Source organism: Engystomops pustulosus, chromosome 8 (assembly GCF_040894005.1).
Source record: "Engystomops pustulosus chromosome 8, aEngPut4.maternal, whole genome shotgun sequence".
Lineage (NCBI taxonomy): Eukaryota > Metazoa > Chordata > Amphibia > Anura > Leptodactylidae > Engystomops > Engystomops pustulosus.
The window spans coordinates 94,693,051-94,705,863 of record NC_092418.1 but is presented as its reverse complement, the minus strand read 5'-3'; the positions used below and the strand labels follow the sequence as shown (position 1 = coordinate 94,705,863).

General features: G+C 46.2%; 1 protein-coding gene across 2 annotated transcripts in view; it reads right to left on the bottom strand.

Moving 5' to 3' along the window:
* The window catches only part of GALNT3 (polypeptide N-acetylgalactosaminyltransferase 3), a 28,918-nt gene extending 22,681 nt beyond the window's left edge, over positions 1-6,237 (bottom strand). The window contains exon 1 of one of the 2 annotated variants that reach the window (XM_072121832.1): positions 5,955-6,237. The gene's annotated coding sequence lies outside the window, so the exon portion shown is untranslated. Of the gene's footprint in view, positions 1-3,084; positions 3,100-5,954 lie in introns of those variants that run through there. The other variant, XM_072121834.1, reaches the window with a different exon arrangement.
* Between the last annotated feature and the right edge of the window lie 6,576 nt (positions 6,238-12,813).

Genomic DNA, 12,813 nt, shown 5'->3' with positions numbered 1-12,813 from the left:
CGCTCAGTTATCTCCTGCCCGTGCAGGATGTTTTCAAACAGATTTTTGTCGTAAATGATTGTGATGGGTTGTAAAAATTTTCATTCTTGCTTATTGACATACATGAATGATGCCACCAAAAATAGTAAAAGGGGACATTCATACAAACGGGTGCGGCCCGGTGGGCACACAGCTGTGCGCTGGAGAGGAGGAGGGACGAGCGCTACTCACCGCTCCCTTTCCATACAGCAAGACCATAACATGGCGAAATATAGGACACGTCCTATACGTCTCTTTTTCACGGTTACGATGAGACAATGTGTGCTCAAAGCACAGTGACCGGGCACCATAGACATCAATAGGAACTGATGTGTGTCTGCATATCAGTCCCGATTACCCGATTACGTGTGAATGAGCCCTATGTGTGGATAGAGCTTTACCTTCTTCACAAAAAATATAAGGCTACAGTGACAGCGAGAAGACGATACTGTGATACTGTATCTGAACAGACTGAATTTAACATTCATGCACCACCTTAGGTCCATATTTATTTTAGCCAAACCCTTATACAAACATGGCTGTAAGATATTCTTCAAGAGAAAGTGTTCCTTATTTAGAATATTAGAAGATAATGGAATTAGTGTTTCCTCTGGATTATATGCGTGAGGACTAAATATCGTCCTCAATCCACACTTTACCGAAAGTGGTTAACATTGAATGTTCTTCAGGTGCTCCAGAGATTCCCCGGAGAGAATCAAAACAGTGAGAAACTTCAGTATATACAAAGGGACAGGCATAGTCCCGCCTAGACTCCCCAAATCGTGTAACACCGTCACTGTGAAGAATGGGAGTCCGAAGACACCAGAAAGAAGGTTTCAGTCTTGGGTGAGACCTGGGCTGAAGCAGCCAGGAATTAGGAAGAGATGAAGAAATTATAACAATAATGTGGAGCCAGCGTTGGACAGGCCCATCAGGGAATCGGAGGATTCTCCGGTGGGCCCAGGCTCTAGCCCAATACTGGAGACAGTACTTGAAGACAACTCAATTTGGAGGCTAGTAGAGTTTGTTTCATGATGATGACGACAGGGGCCCATAGAATATTTCTTTTTGGTCGGCCCAAGAAACTCCAGTTTGTTCAGCTTTGAGAACTTACAAATGGGTATAAAAAAAAATAAAAACAATTCACATAACATTTGTCCCTAGAGGGAAGGGTTGCCAAGTACAGAGACGTGTCCTCATGGGTTTACTCGAGCGTCACAGTCTAGGTTGGAGAATAGTAGTGTGGCACATCACGTCCCTACTGTCACTGATTGTTGTAGTAAAAATGAGGCCACGATGAACAATAAAGATTTCACTTGCGTAAGAATCTAATCTAACATAGTGGCCTCCAACTAATAACCTACATAATTATATCTTACAATAAGTGCTACATCACACGTCCAAATTCCAATCCATAATACTGGGTGGTTTAATTGGGGTTTCCATCCTCAGTTGCCCCCTTGGAAACGAGAGCCCTGAGCACTTGCCCGGTTAGCCATCTCCTAATCCGGCTCTGTAAATCTGCTTGCGATTCCACATATCACATTACAGTCTCCTGCTCGTAGTTGTGCAGTAGATCTACCATCAATGCAGTTGTTTTTTTATGAGGCATAATTCATTTTTTTCAGTTTGGCTGCTTTTATATCTGCTCTATGACATTACATATCTGATTTGGGTCTGCAAGATTAGTGCTTCTGCACAGTTTAACATCCTATGAAGCTACAGCCTAAAGGGGCTCTAGTAACATTCCCCCCACTAGCATAATTCTAAATGTTTATTTTAGAAGAAAGAAGGCCATGGACAGTATTAGATTATAATATAGGCCGTTTGGGCGGTACCCTAGGGCCCAAGTCTTCTAGGGAACCCATGGTCACTCAAAGCACCCACCCAATTTTATACTTCACCCATGAATTCCTGCTTTCAATACACAAGAGTCAATTCAGGATCTTTGAAGGTCCTCCAAAAGGTCCTGAAACCAGAAACTGAAAGCAGCAGAAGGGTCACATCCTCCATTCCCTAGGAAGATTCATTCTAGTACCATATGTAGGAAGTGATTCCAGATTTGTGGGGGCAATAATATTCATACAGCCAAGGGTCCATGGCAGTCTAAGGGCTCTTTTACATTCGCGTTGGTTGTCTTGTCCGTGGTTCAGCGATTTACTAGGATGCCTCACGAAGCCATTAATTTCTATTGGTGTTTTCACATTGGCTTGTATTTTCACTGATCCGTTGTCCGTGGAAAAAAAATTATGAGACATGTCTGCGATGCGGATCACGGAAAGCAATCGAAGTCTATGGGTCCACATTAAAAAAAAAAAAAAAGTAATGAAATGTCCATCTTTCCTTAGTGGATGCGAAACGAAAACTGAGGACCAACACCAATGTGAAAGAGCCCTTAATCCACCCCTGGCCATGGATAACAAATATAAGAAGATGACCACAGTCCCGGTGCCTGGATCTATGAGTAATGTCCCTGGTTTATCATGATGGATTTTGATGGTAGTTTTTCTTGTAAAAACATAATAGCGTTTGTAATATCCTGGACTGTGACTAGGTTCATATTAGCAGAAGTCTCGCTCTATGCTAATCTATTAAATTGCGCAAGAAATGTTACATGGATTTGGGAGATACTGATATGCAGGAACGTGGATTCATTAACTTAGCCTTTAATTAGGAGAGAGGGTGATGTTACTATAAGCGGATGCTAGGTGCCACCTATGTGACGACACCTCCCGCATTCCTTCATAGGTAATTAAAGAACATGAAAGAGAAACCACATTACAAGGATTCTACAAAGACAGGACTGTAGGGGCGGGGGGATAGCTTAAAGGGGGGTTCTCTATGAAAAACTGCATATAGCATCAGCCCTCGAAAGATATTTAATCATAGCATTTGGATATGTTTTAGTAGCCGCAGGACTGTGAAAAAAATGGATGTATATAGCGGGATTATAATTTCTCAAAGTGTAATGAGGAGCCCATCCTCACACCGCTGTGCTCTGATCTTTAAAGGACATGTACCACCAGTTTATCGGTGGTAGACCGTCCCATCACCTATGCTTGTTACCTCTAGAGGACGATGGGCCTGTTTTCAAGTGGATCCTGAGCCTCTGTATGATGCAGAAAAAAAAAAAAAGATTTAAAAATTATGCAAATTAGCCTGAGACACTTAGGCTCACATCACCTTAGAGCCTCATGTCTTCTCCGCGACCACCAGCATAAGGACTGCATGTAAATGAGCCTGAGCGGCTCCAGGCTCCATAGGTGTTAATTTTATAAGTTGCTTTTAGAAAGAAGGCGGCCATGGATAACACATATAAGAAGATCACCACAGTCACGGTGCCTGGATCTATGAGTAATGTCCCTGGTTTATCACGATGGATTTTAATGGTAGATTTTCTTTAGAGGTGATCCCGACTTGAAAGAAGCTTAAAGAAGACCAGCGCTGGAATCGAGGGGGAAGAGGAGTATAGGCTGAAGTATATCTGAAGTTTAATTTAGCTTAACTTTAGAGGTAGATTTCCTTTAAGTACTCAGGCTCAGAGCACAGCAGTGTGAGGACTCATAGCACTGATTAAGTGCACAGCAGTGGGAGGACATATCCTAAGTTAATATGCAAGTAAAATACCAGTCAATGACAATGTATTATGAAAAAAAACCAAAGGAGTCTTGGTACTGACAGTGTGGACACAGACCCGCAGTAACAATGTCACCAGTGTATACAGAGCCAGTAACAATGGCTGCATTCAACACCAGGGACGTGCACTACCAACCGATAAGCTGATGATCGCAAAGCAAAAGTGACACAAAAATAACAAAAGGAGGAGAAAATTATTTTACTGCCAAATTGTCCATCAGTACAACCTATACGGGATGTGCAGCAAACTCACAAAAAGTGATTTTCCGGGTTCTTGTGAAAAGTGCCAAAATGTTATATGTGGCCTCATTTCTGCGGGAATCACAGCAGCGGGTTTCTAACCATGGGATTAGAAACCATGGGGATCAGAGTGAGCTGCAGATTTTAGAATCAGCATATAAATAAGATTAGGTAAAAACTGGCGGTAGACCTGAGGTGTGCAGATCCTGGAGTGACAGAGCCTCAGTGGGCCCCTTTGCAGTGAAGTTGCATGGTGGCATTGAAAATTCAGGATCTAAAACAGTCACCTGTTCCCTAAAATATTCCCTAGTTCATCATCCCAAACAGCCCCCTCAATTATTTTGTATACAGCCCCCTCATAGTTATTTCATATAAAGCCCCCTCACCATTAGATATTGCCTTATGTGGGCCCCCCAGCATCCCTGGGCCCCGGCACTTGCCCAGGTATCCCCAGTGCTGGCCCTGAGACCCTACAATACCCTGAGGGCACGTTCCACTAGCATCGCGTTCATAAAGCGATGCTAGCGCACAGGGCGATCGCATATGGGTTTCCAGAGAAACGCATGCGATCGGGTTATGAACGCGACGCTAGGTGAACGTGTGAACGCGCCCTGAGGGTGTGGTCATATTTGCATGTTTACCATGCGTCTGACAGGTTTGAATCCGTTTTTCTTAATTCCTGGAAAATATAAACGCAACGTGTGGTCCAGTTTTAATCCTGGTGCAATCCGACCCTCATCGACCCACATTTTCACATCTCTGAGCTTCTCTCTTAAAACCTGTGCTTTAAAAACTGAGCACACGAGGATGGCATCTGAGCAGTGTCCGATTTCTCATACCCATTGACTTCAATGGGCAAAATTCATGCACGAACTTGGATCAGGGTAGTGAATGCTGCATTTTTTCCTATGATAGGTTGAATCAAAGAATTGTCTATCTATGAGAAAATCATTCGTAGCTTAGGGTACAGCTGCCCCTCTGCCTGGAGATGGTGTAAAACAAGCTGGAGACATTATATATTACTTATATATGCACATTATTTAAAAAATATATAATATACACACACCTGTTATATTATATATAACACGGCATAGCACAGACTCTGTGGTCACAAATACATGTACCTGGTCCACATCCCCAGAATCATCTGGTGCCATATTGAGCTTCCATATACATAACATTCATCCGGAACATGATGTATACATTCAGCATTCCCAAGCCATACATAAACTTATCACACACACACACTATACATCGCCACTAGTCACCCATAGGGGCCCAGCATAAAAACCAACCATGAAACTACCGTACACCTGGTACAGGGAGGTGCTGACAGCCTCCCACTACTTCCCATGTATTGTAATGCAAATAAGGACACATAGAAATGGTAATTCAGTCACCAGGAGACTTTCCTGACAAACACATCAGGCTGAGGGGGTAACAGTGTGGATGGATTGCTTTATGCCTGGTTTTTCACCTGATCAGGGCAAAAAAAGGGTCAGACAGGTAAAATCCAAAGTCAATGATACATAGTCACACACCCCAGTATATCCTCCAGTATAGAATGTCATTGATCCCCCCGTACAATCCTATGAAGATGATTCCCATCATTCTATACATAGATGTAGCAGGGTGGAGTTTGTCATTCAAACACTGCTTTTACATAGGACTGCAGGTACTCAATGGATCCCTTGTATGACATAGGAATCAGTTGACCTAAGTGATCAGCGTTTGTCACCAACCTCAATCCGAAACTAAATGTGGATCCCAAATATTTCTAGTTACTCTTCGCCAAAATCAAATGACTAGCACTAACAAGTTCACCTGTAGCGTAACCGTACGACAGCCGGATCCGGCACTGAAAGGGTTAACTGAAAACTTGTGTTACATAAAAAGTGAATAAAACAATAATCCTGGCACGTTCCATAAGTACAAGCAGTGCCAGTATATAATATACAGTATATAATATACAGCACCCCCGGAGAATACATTGTAACACCGCCCCTAGAGGTCAGACCCGGCAACAAGTCCATGTACAGAGGGTGATGAGTGGTCAGTACCTGGCGGGAGCGATGCTGGGAGTTGTAGTACAGGCTCCGGTGAGGAGATGCAGAAGAAACCGGAAAGTTTCCTGGAAGTTGTGTGGGCGCAGTGATGGAGGAGCTGTGCGGCGGGGGAGGATCAGGGTGGGGGGAGGACACGGAGGTGATGACAGCCCGGGACACGGACGACGCTTCCGCTTTGCTGGACCCAGGTGAGAGGAGGCTGCAACGTAACCAGGAGAGGCCGCAGTGCGCAGGCGCCGCACTCCTACCTGCACAACGCCCTCACCTGTCACACACCACACAGGTGAGAGAGCAACAGGGGACCCGAGCTGTATGTCATAGCACTGTCACCTGTCTATTATATCTATCTATTATATATTCCCATGTATTATATCTATCTAATACATACACCCATCTATTATATCCACACACGTATTATATCTAATACATACACCCATCTATTACATCTATCTATTATATACTCCCATGTATTATATCTATCTATTAGAACCACTCATCTTTTATAGCTATTATATACACCTATATATATATATTATCTATCTAGTATATGCACCCACCTGTTATATCTATCTAATACGTACACTCATCTATGATATCTATCTAATAAATACACCCATCTATTATACCTATCTAATACATACACCCATCTATTATATCCACTCATCTTTTATAGCTATTATATACACCTATATATATATATATATATATATACATATATATATATATATATATATATATATATATATATATGTATATATATATATATATATATATATAATCTAGTATATGCACCCACCTGTTATATCTATCTAATACGTACACTCATCTATGATATCTATTATACAGACGACCCCTAGTTACAAACGGACCTCTGGATGTTGCCAATTTACTGTACTTTAGCCTTAGGCTACAATAAACAGCTTTAACAGTTATCACAGGTGTCTGCAATGAAGCTTTATTATTAATCCTGGTTCTTATGAGAATGCAACATTTTTAAAATCCAATTGTCACAGAGACCCAAAAATATTTGGCTGGAGTTACAATGATAAAGTACCGTATATACTCGAGTATAAGCCGACCCGAGTATAAGCCGAGACCCCTAATTTCAACACAAAACACTGAGAAAACCTATTGACTCGAGTATAAGCAGAGGGTGGGAAATGCATTGGTTACAGCCTCCCAGTATATAGTCTGCCAGCCCCTGTAGCATACAGCCTGCCCAGCCCCTGTAGCATACAGCCTGCCCAGCCCCTGTAGCATACAGCCTGTGCAGCCCCTGTAGTAGGAAAAAAAATAACACTGTACTCATCTTTCCGACGTCCCCCATAGGTCCTCTTCTGTCTCAGACAGAAGAGGACCTACGGGTGACGTCAGAAAGGTGAGTTTTGTCTTTATTTTTTTAGTTGACTCGAGTATAAGCCGAGTTAGGGTTTTTGAGCACAAATTTTGTGCCGAAAAACTAGGCTTATACTCGAGTATATAAGTTATACAGTTCCGACTTACATACTAATTCAACTTAAGAACAAAACTACAGAACCGATCTTGTACTTAACCAGGGACTGCCTGTATACACCCTATGTATTTTATCTATCATATACACTTATATATTATATCTATCTATTGTTATATACACGCACATATATCTTTACCTGTATTTTATACATCCAGCGTCGGTTTGGCCCGTGGGCCCTTACTCCTGTCTCTATGGCAGGGGCCTCCGATCGGATGCAACGGATGCCCCTGCCAGTGGCTGCAATAGTACTCGATGCGGCCGCATCGAGTACTATCACTGACTGCAGACGAAACATTGAGTGCGAACGTCGCCGGGTACCTCCCGGCGCACGCCTCACTCAGGCCCTAGATGACGTCATCTCGCGGCCGCTCATCTCTCACAGCAGCACCAGCAAATGAAGACGCTGGTTCAGGTGAGTTGATTTTTTTTTTTTCCTTGATAAAGGGGAGGGGGGCCCTTAATTAAATATGGAGGGGAGGGGGGAGACCTTAATAAAATATGGAGGGGAGGAGGCGCCCTTAATAAACTATGGAGTTGAGTGGGGGGGTGCCTTAATAAAATATGGAGGGGAGGGGGGTCCCTTAATAAAATATAGAGGGGAGGGGGTCCCTTAATAAATTATGGAGGGGAGGGGGGTCCCTTAATTAATTATGGAGGGGAGGGGGGTCCCTTAATAAAATATGGAGGGGAGGGGGGGTCCCTTAATAAAATATGGAGGGGAGGGGGGCCCCTTAATTAAATATGGAGGGGAAGGGGGCCCTTAATTAAATATGGAAGGGAGAAGGTTGGGCCTTAATAAAATATGGAGGGGAGGGGGTGCCTTAATAAAATATGGAGGGGAGGGGGGTTCCTTAATAAATTATGGAGGGTGGGGTGCCCTAATAAATTATGGAGGGGAGGGGGGGAGACCTTAATAAAATATGGAGGGGAGGAGGCGCCCTTAAAAAACTATGGAAGTGAGGGGGGGGGGAGACCTTAATTAAATATGGAGGGTAGGGGGTGCCTTAATAAATTATGGAGGGGAGGGTGGCCCTTAATTAAATATGGAGGGGAGGGGGTGCCTTAATAAAATATGGAGGGGGGGGGTCCCTTAATAAAATATAGAGGGGAGGGGGTCCCTTAATAAATTATGGAGGGGAGAAGGTGGGGCCTTAATTAAATATGGAGGGGAGGGGGTCCCTAAATTAAATGTGGAGGGGAGGGGGGCCCTTAATTAAATATGGAGGGGAGGGGGTCCCTTAATTAAATATGGAGGGGAGGGGGTCCCTTAATTAAATATGGAGGGGAGGGGGTCCCTTAATTAAATATGGAGGGGAGGGGTGCCTTAATTAAATATGGAGGGAGGGGTGCCTTAATAAATTATGGAGGGGAGGCCTTAATAAATTATGGAGGGAAGGGGGGGAGGCCTTAATAAAATATGGAGCGGAGGGGGTGCCTTAATAAATTATGGAGGGAAGAGGGGCCCTTAATAAAATTATGGAGGGAAGAGGGGCCCTTAATAAAATTATGGAGGGGAGGGGTTGCCTTAATATATTATGGAAGGGAGGGGGGCCTTAATAAAATTTGGAGGGCGTGGAATGGCAGTGTTCATTGGGAGCCTTAATAAAATATGGAGGGGGGTGGCAGTGTGTATGAGGGAGGCCTTATTAAAATCTGCAGGGGGGCAAGGTGTATGACATTGTTTTATCCAGGTGACATTATACTGTAAGTAACTGTGGTATTTTTTGCAACCAGATTTTACGACGATTCTGGAGGTGAAGGAGAAGACAAGTCACCTGTGAGGTACGAGATCCTACTTCTTCCTGTGTCAGATCTGTATTGTAGGTCTTACCTTCTAAGGCTACATTCACACTACCCTATGGGGGACGTATATACGGCCGATATACGTCCCCCCATAGAAGGCAATGGGAGAGGTACGGTGCAGCACCATACCGCTCCGTACCCCGGAAAAAGATAGGACATGTCCTATCTTTCTCTGTAGTACGGCGCCGTGCGCCATATGTTCCTATGGAGAGGGGCGGGGGTGAGCGGCACTCACCTCCTCCTCCTCTCCCCATGCACTGCCGTTGCCCACCGCGCTACGGTACAACGGGCAACGGCAGTGTGAATGCAGCCTAAGACCGCGCTCAGCTTATGTACTGTTATATCTATAGGGTCAGAGAGGTAGGTGTGACTTGTCATCAGTTCTTGTAAAGGTTTTCAGCATTTCCTTTTTGGGTGGTTGGTTCAGAGCGAACACTTACATCCCTAATAGAGATGAGCGAACATGCTCGTCCGAGCTTGATGCTCGGTCGAGCATTAGGGTACTCGAAACTGCTCGTTACTCGGACGAATACTTCGCCCGCTCGAGAAAATGGCAGCTCCCGCCGTTTTGCTTTTTGGCGGCCAGAAACAGAGCCAATCACAAGCCAGGAGACTCTGCACTCCACCCAGCATGACGTGGTACCCTTACACGTCGATAGCAGTGGTTGGCTGGCCAGATCAGGTGACCCTGGGATAGACTAGCCGCTGGCCGCGCTGCTCGGATCATTCTGTCTCTGGATGCCGCTAGGGAGAGAGCTGCTGCTGGTCAGGGAAAGCGTTAGGGTGTTCTATTAGCTTACTGTTAGGCAGGAGTGATTCTCAAAGAACCCAACAGCCCTTCTTAGGGCTACAATAACGTTCTACTTTTTTTATTTTAATTTGCATCTATTACCATTTTGTGAGGAATTAGCAGGGGGACTTGCTACCGTTGTGTTTAGCTCTTAGTGGCACACATATCCATAGCAAAGACCGAAGTGGGAAAATTCAGTAGGGGTTGGATTTCTATTAGGCAATAACTCAGTGTCATCTCATCTGGCATAGTAGTGTGCTTTGATACTTGGCTAGAAAATAGCCATAGGAGAATACAAACAGCTTCTTGAAGCCTACAGTAGCGTTCTATATATTTGATTTCTGGTTGATCTGCTGGTGGCTGTAGTTTCTGCAGTGCATGTACTTGCCAATTCTGAGCAATTTGTAGTGAGACTTGCGACCGCTGTGTTCTGCGCTTAGTGGCGCACATATCCATAGCAAAGGCCGAAGTGGCAAAATTCAGTAGGGGTTGGATTTCTATTAGGCAATAACTCAGTGTCATCTCATCTGGCATAGTAGTGTGCTTCCTTTGATACTTGGCTAGAAAATAGCCATAGCAATAGGATAGGATTGTTTGGTTTTAAAAACTCAAAAAAAACAAAAAACACAAAAAAAAAACAAAAAACACAAAAAAAAACAAAAAGAAGTAAAAAAAAAAAAAAAGTTATAACTCTCATTTTAAAAATGTTTAACCCGAGGGCTAGGGGTAGAGGACGAGGGCGGGGACGTGGGCGTCCAACTACTGCAGGGGTCAGAGGCCGTGGTCCTGGGCGGGGTGAGACACCACCTGCTGATGAGGGAGCAGGGGAACGCCGCAGAGCTACACTCCCTAGGTTCATGTCTGAAGTTACTGGGACTCGTGGTAGAGCACTGTTGAGGCCAGAACAGTGCGAACAGGTGATGTCGTGGATTGCTGACAATGCTTCGAGCAATTTGTCCACCACCAGTCAGTCTTCCACGCAGTCCACCCATGTCACCGAAATCCCCACTCCTCCAGCTCCTGCACCTCAGCCTCCTCCCCCCCAGTCTGCCCCCTCCCAGGAAAATTTGCCATTTGAACCGGCATACTCTGAGGAACTGTTTTCTGGACCCTTCCCACAGTCACAAACCACTTGTCCGGTTGCTGCTGAGCAATTTTCCGATGCCCAGGTTTTCCACCAGTCACAGTCTGTGGGTGATGATGACCTTCTTGACGTAGTGGAAGTGTGTAAAGAGGTGTCCGACGATGAGGAGACACGGTTGTCAGACAGTGGGGAAGTTGTTGTCAGGGCAGGAAGTCCGAGGGGGGAGCAGACTGAGGGATCGGAGGATGATGAGGTGACAGACCCAAGCTGGGTTGAGAGGCCGGGTGAACACAGTGCTTCAGAGACGGAGGAGAGTCCTCGACCTGAACAGGTTGGAAGAGGCAGTGGTGGGGCCAGACGGAGAGGCAGGGCCAGAGCTGGTGCATCAGCGCCACTGTCAACTAGTGAAGCTCCCGTGGTGAGGGCTCTTGCGGCGAGGGCTAGATCTTCAGAAGTGTGGAGGTTCTTTAAGGAAACACCGGATGACCGACGGACTGTGGTGTGCAACATTTGCCAAACCAGGCTCAGCAGGGGTTCCACCACTACTAGCTTAACTACCACCAGTATGCGCAGGCATATGAATGCTAAGCACCCCACTCAGTGGCAACAAGCCCGTTCACCTCCGGCCGTGCACACCACTGCTCCTTCCCCTGTGTCAGCTGCTAGTCAGCCCCCTGCCCAGGACCCTGGCACAAAAACCCCATCGTCGCCTCCACGATCCTCCACAGCATCCACCAGCGTTCAGCTCTCCATACCCCAGACGCTGGAGCGGAAACGCAAATATAGTGCAACCCACCCGCACGCCCAAGCCCTTAATGTGCACATCTCCAGATTGCTTAGCCTGGAGATGCTGCCCTATAGGCTAGTAGAGACCGAGGCCTTTCGCAACCTCATGGCGGCGGCCGCCCCTCGGTATTCGGTCCCCAGCCGCCACTACTTTTCCCGATGTGCCGTCCCAGCCCTGCACCAGCACGTGTCAGACAACATCATCCGTGCCCTGACCAACGCCGTTTCTGACAAGGTCCACCTGACCACGGACACGTGGACGAGTGCTGCCGGGCAGGGCCACTATATATCGCTGACGGCACATTGGGTTAACTTGGTGGAGGCTGGGACCGAGTCTGACCCTGGGGCTGCTCATATACTGCTGACGCCGAGGATTGCGGGGCCTACCTCGGTCCAGGTGTTTCAGGCCTACTATGCCTCCTCCTCCTCCCACCCCTCCTCCACCTCCTCCTCCGAACTACCATCCGTGGGCACGGCGCCATCAGTCGGTAGCTCTAGGCACAGCAGCAGTGCCGTCGCTAAGCGACAGCAGGCGGTGCTCAAACTGCTGAGCCTAGGCGACAAAAGGCACACCGCCCAAGAGCTATTACAGGGCATCACGGCGCAGACTGATCTGTGGCTGGCACCGCTGAACCTCAAGCCGGGAATGGTTGTGTGTGACAACGGCCGTAACCTGGTGGCGGCTCTGCAACTCGGCAGACTGACACATGTGCCATGCCTAGCCCATGTGTTAAATCTGATAGTGCAGCGTTTCCTCAAGACATACCCCAATCTGTCTGATTTGCTCACGAAGGTGCGCCGCATCTGTGCGCATTTCAGGAAGTCCAGCCCAGATGCTGCCACTCTCAGGGCAGCGCAGCGCCGCCTCCAACTGCCC